Source organism: Haemorhous mexicanus, chromosome 4 (genome assembly GCF_027477595.1).
Source record: "Haemorhous mexicanus isolate bHaeMex1 chromosome 4, bHaeMex1.pri, whole genome shotgun sequence".
Taxonomy (NCBI): domain Eukaryota; kingdom Metazoa; phylum Chordata; class Aves; order Passeriformes; family Fringillidae; genus Haemorhous; species Haemorhous mexicanus.
In genome coordinates, this window is record NC_082344.1 from 59,514,148 (window position 1) to 59,527,272 (window position 13,125).

The following is a 13,125-nucleotide window of genomic DNA, read 5'->3' on the forward strand; positions in this document are numbered from 1 at the left end:
AGCCAATTTGAAAAATTTTTTAAATTCTTCCTCTTTAATAGCTTGTGAAGAAATCATTTCATGAGTGAGGGAGAGATGATCTGTAAGTAAGCTTTCAGAACAAGCTGTATTCAGAAACTCATTCTAAGTCTGTCAGCCTAATTTAACAGAATTTCATCTTCACATGCGAATATAAAATATAAATATGTAATGTAAAAAATAGGGATGGAGCCCAGCTATCAGATAATCTAGGTTATTATTTGTGTTTGCATTTATTCCCTGATCTTTTATAAAATGCTTATCCTTTCCTCTTTGTAGCATTAATCTGATGAGGGGTTTGCTGTTTGAGATGAGACATGAAATAAACACAAGACTTTTTTTCAAGCTCAGTGCCCAATGGCCACAAATGAAAATATCTTGGGTTTTTTTAATTTCAAAGTGCACATTGCATACATTGTGCATATTTGCACAACTTCAGCTCTCTGTGTAGCTTCAAGCTGCAGCTCAGGAGCCAGAGGAATGCTGGACCATTAGGCCAGATGTATGAGCTACAAATAACTAAATACAAATAAATTTCTCTTTTTGTGACACTTAATAGCAGCTGTCTCGGTAGTCTAATGAACATCACAGATTAACTGAACATGATTTTCAGATATTTCTATCCTTAGTGTGCTAAAAAGACACAGCCATTGATAAGAGGCCATGCCCTGCCTTCTGTTTGCGTGTGTCATCACCCTTGGTGTGTATCTGGGCTATGGTCTGAAAGGGATTTAGAGACACCAAACCTCACCAATCAAGACTTAGTAAATCAAGACTTAGGCTTTTGTATCCTGTTTTTAAAAGTCATCATTGCTGAAGAATCTGCCATCAACTGTGGCTTGACTGTCCTTTCTCTTACAAGTTTTCCAGCTCTGTAGCCTGGTTCTCACTGCAGATTGGAACCACTATATCCACTTACAGACACGGGGGACACATTACTCTCTTCTTTGCAACAGCCTCAGTCAGACTTGAGAGTTTAACTCGTACCAATGGCTCTTCCATCTTTCAGCTAAACATTTCCCATTCTTCTAACCTTTCCTCCTAAATTGTGTTGGCTCTTGTGTTAAGTAGACCCTCTTTTCCTACAGACTGTGCACCTCTTCCTGGAAGAGAACTGACAAACACCCCAGTGTGCCAGACAAACAGGAAGAGCTACCACCATGCTTGTCATACAGACTGTATTATTCTCTACATCATAATGTGATCTTTGACTGACCCTTTCCTGCAGAACTGCTGCTTATGCAGTTATTTCCATTTTATATTCCAGTAGTTGCTATTTCTGCCATGTATGGGATTTTAAGATTGTCTTAATAGAGTTATCGCCTATATTTTTATTTTCCCCACCTCTTATTTCTCCAGCTTGTCACGAACATTTTGAATTCTAATCCTTCCTCACAGTGTATTTACAGCTCCTCCAGACTGGTGTCAGCTGTGAGTTTCATCAATTTACTTTTTGTTCTGTCATTCACGTCATTAACAGGAGGGCTGATAAAGCTGAAGAGACAAACTCCTGCACCAAGGCAGGTTGCTCTCCCTGTTGGGAACTGACTGGTTTCTAAACTGGTACCAATTTCCCACCATTCCCATACCTGCTTTATAAGAGTGTGATCAAGACTGATATTTTCCCCAGCTTGTGTGTAAGAATGTCATGTGAGATAGTAGTTATGATATTTAGCAAAGTTCGTTCAGTTTGTTAAATACAAACACAAACTTCTTCTCTATATGCAAGAGAGATTATTCTGCTGCAGAAAGGAAATAAAAAGTTCCTGATGTCTTTTGTCTATTTCTCTTTCTGATATTCTATCCATTCCCTTTCAGGTGTATGCAAGAAGTTTGCTTGTTTTAGAGGTTTTTCTGTGTCTATGACTCCTGGATTAAGCCATGCTTATCATTACAGAATTTTCAGTCCTCATAGGAACCAAAATAATTTACTGGCCCTATCTCAAAGAATCTTCATTACTGTTATTACCCTGGGAGAAGCAAAATGTCTTTGAAGAGTTGCCTGGCACTAAGTGGTGTCTGAAGCCTTAAGCATACCAAAACTAACAAAAATGCCACCATTTAAGTGCACATCCCCACATTGCTTTCTCCCTTCTGACCAAAGAGCCAATAGAAGCAAGGATTAGGTTAATTCATTCTAAGAGCCAGACTAAATAAACTTCCAGATCTCCCCATTTCTGACCCTCTCATTTCTTGCAAGCAGCCCCTGTTTGTGAAAGTCTCCCAGTTCACCCATGTTCCCCACCTCTACATTACAATTGCCAATACTGAAGGCAGACCTTAGCAAAACCAGGAAAATTAAACCCATTCTTAAGTGTGCATTTAAATGTAGAATCATTGGTGCTTGTCAAATCATTAAATAAAGTGAAATACCTTGATGCTTTATTTACAAATTCAGCAGGATCTTGGTGCTCCCATGCCCCATATCAGAGACCCTATCAGCACTTAAATCCTTGGTGGCACCTGCAGGCACTGGGGCTCTGCTCTGCACTGGAGTTCAGCAGAAGCTGAGGGCAGTTGTGTTCCAGGAGGACAAAAGCCCATCTGGCTTTCCCACCGGGAGCAGCTCCTGCTCTGGTGAGAGCCCAGCAAAGGGCACTGTGTGTGGAGGCAGGGGCTGTTCACTGGCAGCCCTGGACGAGACAGCCCTGGACTCCTGCTGGAGTCCAGCATCTGGGAGGATCCTTATCCCTGACCACAGCAAGGGGCAGGAGAGCCCTTGAACTCCTGGAGGCTTTCTCATTCTGTCTGGTGTAGTAGCACACCACACCATCTACCTCAGATGGCGTGGTATGCTACTATAGAATAAAATAATTTTAAAAAGGTATGGCTTATCTATGTTGGATACCCACCTCCACTGAAAATTGTGTGTAGTTCAGGACCTGAGCCTCTGAGTACTTTTCAAAGCAGTTTGTTGTAAATCCTTTGAATTTGTATCTTTCAGAACTGCAGAAATTATAAAATTTGAAAAATGCAACCTTTTACAGAGTAAAAATAGTTTTTATGGTGAAGTGGCTCCCCACCTTTTTAGCCATATTTATCCCAGTGGTTGACTTTTGTAAGAGTAACTGAAACCCTGAGAGACTGATGAAATTTAACAATGTGTGTTCATTATATCCAATTTTGTTCTCTTGGTGAAAACACAGACTCCTAAATCCTATTTAGACTCTGAAATTTCAGAGGTTCCAGCCCTCAGCTGACCTTAACACCTCTTAGTTTTGTGCAGCTTTTGTAAGCCTGTGCACATGTTTAAATTCTCCCATGGCAAATGGTTTTGGAGATCAGATGTTCAGGATTAAGAGCACAACCAGTTTTTGCCTTGTTTAAAATAATTTTGACATTTTAGTGAAAGTCATTAAGTTGTTTTCTTGTACTCTCAAATGGGCCACAGTGTGAGTGAGCCATTTTTAGGAAAATTACATAAAAAGATTTGAATTGCTAAATTACTCACCTTGAGAATGTTAGCACAAATATTTTGAAAACTCTGAAGGTTTTGACTGGGGTAAATATTTGTACCTGAATTCCTCCCCTGGGAAGATTAATTCACAAATAAATAAATTATTTAAGTCAGGGGCCATTCTGACTAAAAGCATGTAGGAATAGTCACTTCTAGCTGAAGATACTATTAGTATTGTTCATATTTACATTCTTCTTTTTTCTTTCTTTCTCTTAACTGTGGAGTGGAATAAAAACCTCCCCAAATGGAGCCAGGTTTAAGGATCTCCACACAGGTGCAGCATGGTTCTGTGGGTTCTGATTTCCAACCAGGAGAATCTCACTAGTTCCAGCCCTGCAGCACAAAGGATTTGAGCATCTCTGAAACTGGATGTTTGGCTCTAGAAAAACAGAGGATGGATAGGAAGCAAACACAAGAAGGCACTCTGTTTTTCTCAGCTCCAATGTCTGCATTAACAGGCAAGGCTGAGAATGCCACCTGCTTACAGAAAGGCTTTCAACTCATAGGGCATGGAGTTCCTAATAGTGTTCCATTAGATATAATGAGGTATGCTGGTGCAGATTTCCCCCCTGAAGTTTGCACGCATTTGTACAAAATAAGGCTCCTGCTGGGGTGTTTTATGAATGTGGAGTCTTTCAGTTCCAGTTAAATAGGATAACCAGCTGTTTTCCAGGGCACATGAAGAAATCCTTGGATTGGTTGTTGTCGCTACTCTCAGCATTAGCATGCCTGCAAAAAATGAATAAAACCACAGAAATATTTTACTGTAACCTTCTTGAAGGGAAGGCAAGCCTTTGAATGCATCAGAAATTGTTCTCATAGATGCAGGGGGGAAAAAAGGATAAAAATCCATTTTCTTTGTCCCTTCATTTTGTTACAAACCTTCTTTGCATCTTCAGCCTCCAGGTCTCCCTCCCACGAGTTGTCATCTGTGTTGTCACTAGCAAGACTTTATTCCCCAAACCTGCAGATGTTATTACATTTGAGGATTATAAGGTTATGGAGGACGTGGTAGAAGCCAGATATGGATTGGATGTTTTTATTAGAGGATTACCAAATTTTGTTAACAGGAGTACGCCTGAGTAATTCTACTGGAAGCTCTGCTGTGTTTGTTATGAAACGTCTGATCCTGAAGCAGATACAGAGCTGCACTGTGGCAAGGGCCAAGTTTCTCACCATGCCAAGGACAGGTCATGTTCATGATATGTAAAGCTGCATCAGTGCAAATTATGTGTAATGATTTCACTGGAAAAAGTGTAATGGTCATGGCAGAGGTATCTCACCATAGAATCCCCAATATCCCAAATGACTTGTTCACTTCAGAATCCTTTTCCACTGCTGGTACATGTTATAGGCAACAAAATAAAATCAATATACAAGGTGTGTACTTCAGTGTTAGTTTCACATACAGTGAAAATATCTAATGCTTTCTGTAGTTTTTTATAACTTGAACATTCCTAGTATATGACACCAAGATCTCAAGCAAATTTGTTGCTCCTAAGGCATGAGATTATGATGACATCAACTCTGTAAATGACATTGTACTGGCGTATTTGTGAATGTATTTGTATTTGGCTAACTCAAGCTAGTGAGCTTAAAGCAAGAAATCAGATGAGAATGTTGATGAAGAATAAATAAATAATCTGACCCTGAAGAGACCATTTTCTCACAGTGATGAACTTGCCCAGCTAAGGTCACCCAAAGGCTACTGAGGAAACTTCTCTTCTTTCAAGAGGAAGGTGAGTCAGGACATTTCCAGAAGCTATGAACAGTTTGCATGACAACTTGTGCCCTGCTGTGGTGTGTACCCTGGTAGGAAGCTCACACCCATGCAGCCATTTGCTCCCTTCCAACAGGAGGGGAGAGATAATTGGAAGGGCAAAAGCAGGAAAACCCATGGGATGAGAGAAAGCCAGTTTAAGTGGAGGTGGGAAATAGGGGCAAAGACAACCTATGATAGAGAAGCAGTCACTGCTCACCCAGTGCTGCCTGCAACAGTGCTTCAGTCCCTCCCTTTATTGCTGAGCAGGATGCCACAGGGTGTGGAATATCCCCTGGGTCAGCTGGGGCCAGCTGTGCCAGCAGTGTCCCCCCCCCAGCTCCTTGTGCACCCCCAGCCTCCTTTTGCTGGTAGGGTGGGATGAGGCAGAAAAGATCTTAACCCTGCTGTAAGCACTGCTGAGCAGTGGCTAAAACATCTCTGTGTTATCAGCAGTGTTTTGGCCAGAAATCCAAACAAAAGCATCATATAAGCTACTTTAAGGAAAATTAGCTCCATCTCAGCCAGACCCAGTACCCCTGGCAAGGCTGGATGCTGGCATAGCCCTGTCTATGGAAGGAAAAGAGAAAACAGTATTTGAGTCACAGCTAATGTGGTTTGCAATCCCAAGAGAAAAGTGAAGAGAATTGAGGAAGGAATTTGCGTTGTACTTCCAGGTACAGGTTTCCTTCTGCTACAGGGCTGAATTGCTGGGATAATAAAGTCCACTTGATTTATATGAGCAGACTCCTAATCACTTAATAAACCACTTGAAAAGTTATTTGGTAGAGTGGAAAATTATTAACTGGCTGAAGATCCAGCAAGCAGCAGCTGTTTCATAGTAAAAACTTGACTGTGATAACTGGCCCAAGAATGCCCATGGTCAGTGCCAGAAAAATTATTTTTTCTAGTTTTAAAGTTATTCCCTACTTGGATCTACAAGGAAAGGGAAAATTCAGGTCCATGTATATAATTTGAAATTGTAATTAATAGCATAAACGAACATTTGCTGTTTATACTGTATTTATGTATTTCCTAGCTGTGAATTAGTAATCATCCTGCTCAACTCTGAATCCCATCATCAGTCTGAGCTTCTCCTAGACTCATAGAATAACCTGTGTTGGAAGAGAGTCACAAGGATTGCTGAAGTCCAATTCCTGGCCCTGCACAGGACACTCCAAGAATCCCACCATGTGCCTGAGAGCACTGTCCAAATGCTTCTGGAACCCTGTCAGACTTGGTGCTGTGACCACTGCCCTGGGGAGCCTGTTCCAGTGCCCAGCCATCCTCAGGGTGAAGAACCTTTTCCTGATATCCAGCATAAACCTCCCATGAGACAGCTATGAAGCCTCCCCTGAGTGTGGCTATTCAGTTTATTAAAATCCATTTGTCTGTTTCTGCAGGAAGAATGAGTGTCTTTTGCCTTGACTATGGATATTTACTCATGTTTTTGACTGGACCTAAGATGGCACAGTAGGATTTTTAGGGGTTTTTTTTTGCTTTAATGGGTAATTGTTAACATCAAAATTGCTCTCACAATATCCAACTGGGTAAGGATTTTAAAATCAGCTTTGGGAGAGTTCAACTAGAATTCCACTATGAAATGTAGATTTTAAGAAACTTCACATTAAAAGGTAAATCTCTCTACAAGGTAGAATAGAGCATGCACACTGTATGTAATCACATAGCTACAGCTCCTCATTTTAGCCCTTTAGTCTCATTTTTCAGCCAGCAGAAGAGAATCTCTGTTCTGAACACTTCTGGTGTGGTGTGACTACATAGTTTGGTAAATGCTGTATGTAGCTTCATCAAAGAATATTGTCACATCACAAGAGGAAGTATGGTCCTAAGATTAAAAGACAGATTCAGATTCTGGAAGCATTTTAGTCTCTTTCTCTTGACATGGAATAAGGAGTCTAGCCTCCTCTTACCTCCAATTTGCCCTTCTTCAAAATGTTGATAATGATGACTCACTTCCTCATGGGGGTACTTTGAAGCTTAGATGGAGTCTGAGTTGTTTCTGACACTGAGAAAATTGATGTCAGAAACTGCAATATTGGAATACTAATCTTTCAAGGAAGATAAATAATTGTCCCCAAATGAAAAGCTATTTTCTCTGCAAATTTTTTTGCCCTCTCTATAATATTCTTTGAGTTAATAGAGTCCACACTTAATACAGACAACAGAGGAGACAGTGAACACTGCTTGCTTAAGTAAACAGCAGGCAGAGCCCAAATTATTAGTAAATACCAAGTCTTCATTTAGGTTGAATAACGCTGCAATCCAACAAATAAATGAGCCATCAAGTTTGAATTTATGTAGCATACGAAACACATTAAAGCCATCTGACCATGACAAAGGCCTTTTCTGCTGTGAATAATGAGGCCAACACATTAGAATATCCTTTAGATGAAACATTAAACCCAAGGTCCTTTCTGTTTGTCTTTGGTGGCTCTTCGGGTAGAAGTTAAAGACTCCATGGCATTTCACTAAAACCATAGAAAATCTCTGGCCCCCAGAGGTATTACTTTCCTAGTAAAGAAACGAATTAAATTTAAAAATTAGAATAGCCAAGGCTGTGTGTGAGTTGAATATCATCAAGGAAAATGCCAGTTTTCCCCTCCATGAGGAGAGTGAGGAAAGTTCTCTTGTTTCATGGAGAGGAAGGTGAGTGTGCCTGGTATAAATATAGGTCTTTAAAAGTCCTTTGGGATTTTGGGAGTGTAAAGCACAGAAAAATGGTTTGTAGTCATCATTAACAAAAAGTGTGGTAAAGGAGAACAAATCCAAGTCATATATGATATCTTTGCATGTGTCTATGCTTACATAACTAGACATGCACTTTTACATGTATAATTTCCAAGAAGTGGCTTGGAGACAAACAGAAAATATGCCAGGAAAAATTCTTTACTTCAGCCTGTACACGTGTGATTCACTTTATGAAGTCCATCTCGATTTTCAGCTTCTTTTGTGTCATACCAATGATTTTGTATCACTTGAGATAGTTTAGCTGTGCCTTTAGTCTGAGTCTCAGTGAATGTTTATCTACTTACTAAAAACCAGGCTCTTGTTCCCTGAGCCTGCATCTTAGTTGTGTAGTTTCACACCAGTTTCTTAGCATTAGACATTAGAGGCATAAGAGGTCATGTGAAAGGTAAATTTCAGACTCCTCTCATAGATGCAGATGTACTGTTTTGTTGTTATCAAGCTGACTGCACTCACCCATTTGAATTTAAAAGAATTATAGAGAGGACAATCCTCTTGAAAGAAACACAAGAATTAGGTTAAAGCTTAACTCCCTTAGCAGCAGAGATAATAAAGCCTTTCATGAAGAACTGACTGATGAATCTGGGCATCATTCAGTATTCTGAATAATGAGCCACTTCTTCTGTCTTGCTGAGAAACATATGGGATGTGAGGAAACCAGCAATAAACCCAGCCATGTCTGTCCCATCCAGCATCCTCCCTGCTGGAGGCAGGGAAGTGCTGCCTTATGAGCAAAGGTGGTTTAAGGGAAACCTTGGTATTCAGTAAAAGCAAGCTCAGTCTTTGTGAATCTTACCTGGCTTGAAGCCTCTGTTCTATCAACAGGAATGCCATAGAGAGCTGTGGTGCTTGTCCAACAGGGATTAATTCTGGCTGGTTTAGGGAATCCATTGTGGATTTAGTGTGTGATTACTTGAAACTTCTGACACCATGGAAATGTCCCACAGGTTGTGCTTTACAGCAGAAGAGAGAGTGGTAACAGGAGAGCAGTGTAAATATCCAACACTGACACTTCTTCACATGGATTTCATTGACTTCCATTTCATTAATCCCCACATTAGGGACAGGAAGTCTGGTAATGATGACTGAAAGCACATGCTGCCTTTTCTGACTAGTCTGACATATAGAGGGTACATGCACCCTATGCATATATCAAATGGATCTTTAAGCCATGCCATTTCTTTTATGACAATAATTAAAGATACCATTCTAATCTAAAGGGCCACATCCAGCCTGTGCTTTGTGATGGCCACTTTGCACGAGGTAGCTACAAATCTTGTAAGTAGCTTGTGTGGTGCTCATAGCAACAAATGGAATTTTCTTTTTTTTGAGGATTTCTTCTAGACCTAGATGAACACAGAAAAGAATTTTCAAATTTAGCTCATTAACTTCTAATAAAAAAATTATTTTAGTGAGTTGAAAGTTTTGTCTTCCATTTTATCTGCTTTGGTATAATTATGGACCCTTCCAGGCATTACCTATAGACCTTTACTCGATGCCTTAAAATATTTAATATATTCAACATGTGGTATCCAACTTAAAAGGTTTTTTTAAAAGTTGCTGATTCCTAGCCTTCATTTTCTTTGTCTCTTTAACTGTTGTCCAAAAAACTGGAGGCGGGGTGCTCCCAACATAGGGTCTGTGATATATGAATGGATTGTTTGGACTCCCTTCAGAGGAAGGTGATGATAGACATCTGCCCAAAAAGCAATTAACTGCAGTGTACTTAGAGAGACAAAATAATTCAGTGGTGATTTACCACCTCCAGAAAGGGTTTTTTTTAGAAACGGTACTGTTATTTGTTGTGGAAATTTTTTTCAGATGTTTTACTCCCAATTTTCAAGAACTAAGAAAAGGAAAAGTTGCAAATTATTTTACCATATAACACAGACAACAATATGTAGAAGTAATTGATAGGGACATTTGAAGGGAAAACAGGGTCGCACCATTAGCCCCTAATAAAATGCATCAGAGTTGATGAATTATTTTAATGGGACAGAATGACAAAAAAGGGACTGTTTCACCTAAGCAGGGACAGCTGGTCCCTCTGACAAGGATACATTGCTGTCTTGTGGAGCCTGCCAGCCAGCAAGGCTGAAATAATAGCACCGAGCGAGGTGTGAATGCTCCTCGTTCACCTAAATGGAGAGGTAATACGAAGTCTAATTAGGAGCACTTGGTATTAACTGCTTCGTGTCCGAAGGCAGCAGATCAGCTGCCCTCCATCACGGCCAGGGAAGGTCCGCTTTGGTTTTACAGATGGTTGCGCATCCCGATGCCACCACGCCAGCTGCGCCAACCAACATCCAGCTGACAACTGGCCCTAACAGAGGGTTTCCATCCCTATTTCTGTTCCTAGGCAATGGGAGCCTGGGACAAAGTTTCCACCTGGGGACCGAACGGCGTGTTTCTCAAAAGCAGAGCTGCTCCCTTACCGTAGCTGGCAGTGCCAGGCAGCAGCTCTGGGGGGGCTTTAGGGGCTGTACCTGCACGGAAGATTTCGATGCCTGCCCAGAAATCCGCCCTTGCAGCCAAGCCCATGGCGCAGGGCAGCCCCGGAGCGGGGCCCTGGAGCCCTCGCCCTGCTGCCAGGGCCAGGGCCAGGGACAGGGACAGGGCCAGGGACAGGGCCAGGGACAGCCCAGCTGCGGGGCTGGAGGGGCGGGCACAGCCCGCAGCCAGAGCCATCTGCCAGCACACAAAGCACCACAGGTGCGGGTACAGCATCTCGGTGAGTCATTGCAGAATTTCCTTCCGTACAACGTGTTTGAGTGAGGGGAGAGAGGTGGATTAACGCAACTGACAGACATTTCTCCAGTTACTTGAAAGGTGATTGCAAAATGGCTGTTTTGTCTTGCATCTCACCCGCTCCTGAGAACAATTATCTAGGTGGGGATGGGATGGCCCAGGGGAGGGACACTAAGGCAGCTGAGGCTTCATTTGTAAGTCACACAACCAAGGCTAGTGAGGAATGCAAGGCACTGAGCCTTTGATGGCTTTTGTGAACTGGAAACCAGAGTTCAATTCCAAAAGAATTAAGGACCTGATCCTACTTTCACTTAAACAATGGTCCAAGCATGAGTCTTTAGCACCATGTTGCAAATCCTCAGTGCTACTTTTAGCAAGTGTCCTGGCACCGAGGAGATGAAGGCAGGCAGGATTGGAGAGCCAGTGCCTGGTGCTGCCTGCAGAGCCAGGCTGAACTGCACTGTCACAGCACCACTGGCTCATCCTGATGCTCAATTTCAAAAGGAAAAAGTGGGGAGCATCTGTTATGTGCAACAGTAAGGAAAAAACAACCCAAAACCCTAACCAAAACACAAACAAAAACAGCATGTGGGAGGGAGGGAAAGGAAAAGAAGGATGGAAAACAAGCTAAGGAAAAACCAAAAGAACAAACATTAATAGAAAACCCATGCCAAAACCAAAGCCTTTGGTCCCCTGATCAAAATAACTTCGACCAATGTATCTACTCTCAGAAGAGCCCTATTTCAAAAAGCAGCCAGCTTTCTAACAAATAAAGAATTGCTCTGTGCTTTCCTTCCAAAGCTGAAATCCAGCTTTCTAGAGTAAGATGAAAAGCTAATTTTCTAGAAGTTTAGCGTGTTTGTGTAAGCATGTCAGGTGAAATAAATGACATTGATATTCAGTGTGTATATAGGTGGCACCAGCTCCCAGAACTCGCTCTCTTTTTCATCTTACTGGAACATTAACTTATGCTCCTGAGGGCTATGTAGAATGCAGAGTGAGAGTGTGAACTTAAAAGATAATTTATCATAGCTTTCTCCTTGTATCATTCTCTTTTCCTAAACTTTTCCATATCAGAATACAGAGCAGAGGGAATTTACTTTTGCCTTAGCTGCTTCTAACTGCACCCATGCAGGCTCTTACTCAAATCAAACCTTTGCATCCTGCAGATTGACTTCTCAGCATATTCCCTTGGTAAGTAGAGGAGTGGATGTTTTGCCATTATAACTGGGTCACAGGAACCTTAAAATTTGATCTTTTGAATAGCTATAGTAACTGCAAAACATATCAAGGACTATAGTAAGAGAAGAGAAGGGGTTTCATAGGAAAGTATCTCATCCAGTCCAGCAAGAGCTGGTGACAAAGAGGATCAAGGAACACCATTCTTTACTCCTTGTTCTAAACAATTGTGAGCAACAGCTCTGGAAAGGCTTGGACTCTCTTTCTATTATGCATTTATCTACAACTGAGTGTGACAGAGATGTTCTACTGAATGTGCTACAAAACAGAAATGTAATGTTAGTGACAATGTAGGTAAAACACTGGCAAAAACTGGAAACTGGCACCCAGTTTCCCTCTTCTATATTAATATACAGAAATTAATCTTCATCAATTACTTAAACTTATAATTTGACTTTATAGTAGAGCTCATTTCTTCAATTCACATTTTGCAGAATGGAAAACTGAGGTGTACACAGGTTACATGACTTTTTTCTTCCTGATCAACTGTTGAGTTAAAAAACTGTTGAGCTGCTTTTCCTTTTTATTTTTCCTTGCTGCTTTTCTTTGTTTGGTTTTTTTTTTTTGGTTGTTTGGTGTTTTGGTTGGTTGGTTGGTTTGGGCAGGTTTTTTTTATTGTTGTTGCTTGGTTGGTTTTGGTTGGTTGTTTTGAGTTTTTGTTTTTTTTTTTTTTTATTACAGGAATAGCAATGTTTTAATGTCTAATGTTGCTGATAGGCATCAGCATTGGAGATGTGTGGAGATGGCAGATTACATAGCTTTATTTAAAAAATAAAGTATTTTAAAGTGTGATGTATCTTCCTGTATTTTCTGTTCTTTATTTGTAGATGATGCTAAAGGTGGAAGTAGGATTAGCTGAAGAACAGGTAGCAATCAATGAGCAGGAGGATGCCTGGCCCTGCAAGAGATGTGATTCTGGGAGCTGCAATGCCCCTGAAGCACTGAGATCCAAAGTTATTGTATATTTGTCTTTAGCTCTCTCTTTATAGGAGAATGAGGCAGAACTTGGCATAGGAGCACACCTTGCAAATTTGCTTCTAGCTGTCCATCAGAGAGCCAAACCACAGAAATTGTCTTTTACAATCTTATTGGACAGTCCTGAACCCATATAAACATGCAATATGTGGGCAAAACCAAG

General features: G+C 41.1%; 1 long non-coding RNA gene across 1 annotated transcript; it reads left to right on the forward strand.

Moving 5' to 3' along the window:
• Positions 1-441: 441 nt before the first annotated feature.
• LOC132326619 (uncharacterized) lies at positions 442-12,777 on the forward strand. Its single transcript, XR_009486279.1, has 2 exons — positions 442-5,214; positions 6,274-12,777. It is a non-coding gene; the product is annotated as an uncharacterized LOC132326619 (long non-coding RNA).
• Positions 12,778-13,125: the final 348 nt, after the last annotated feature.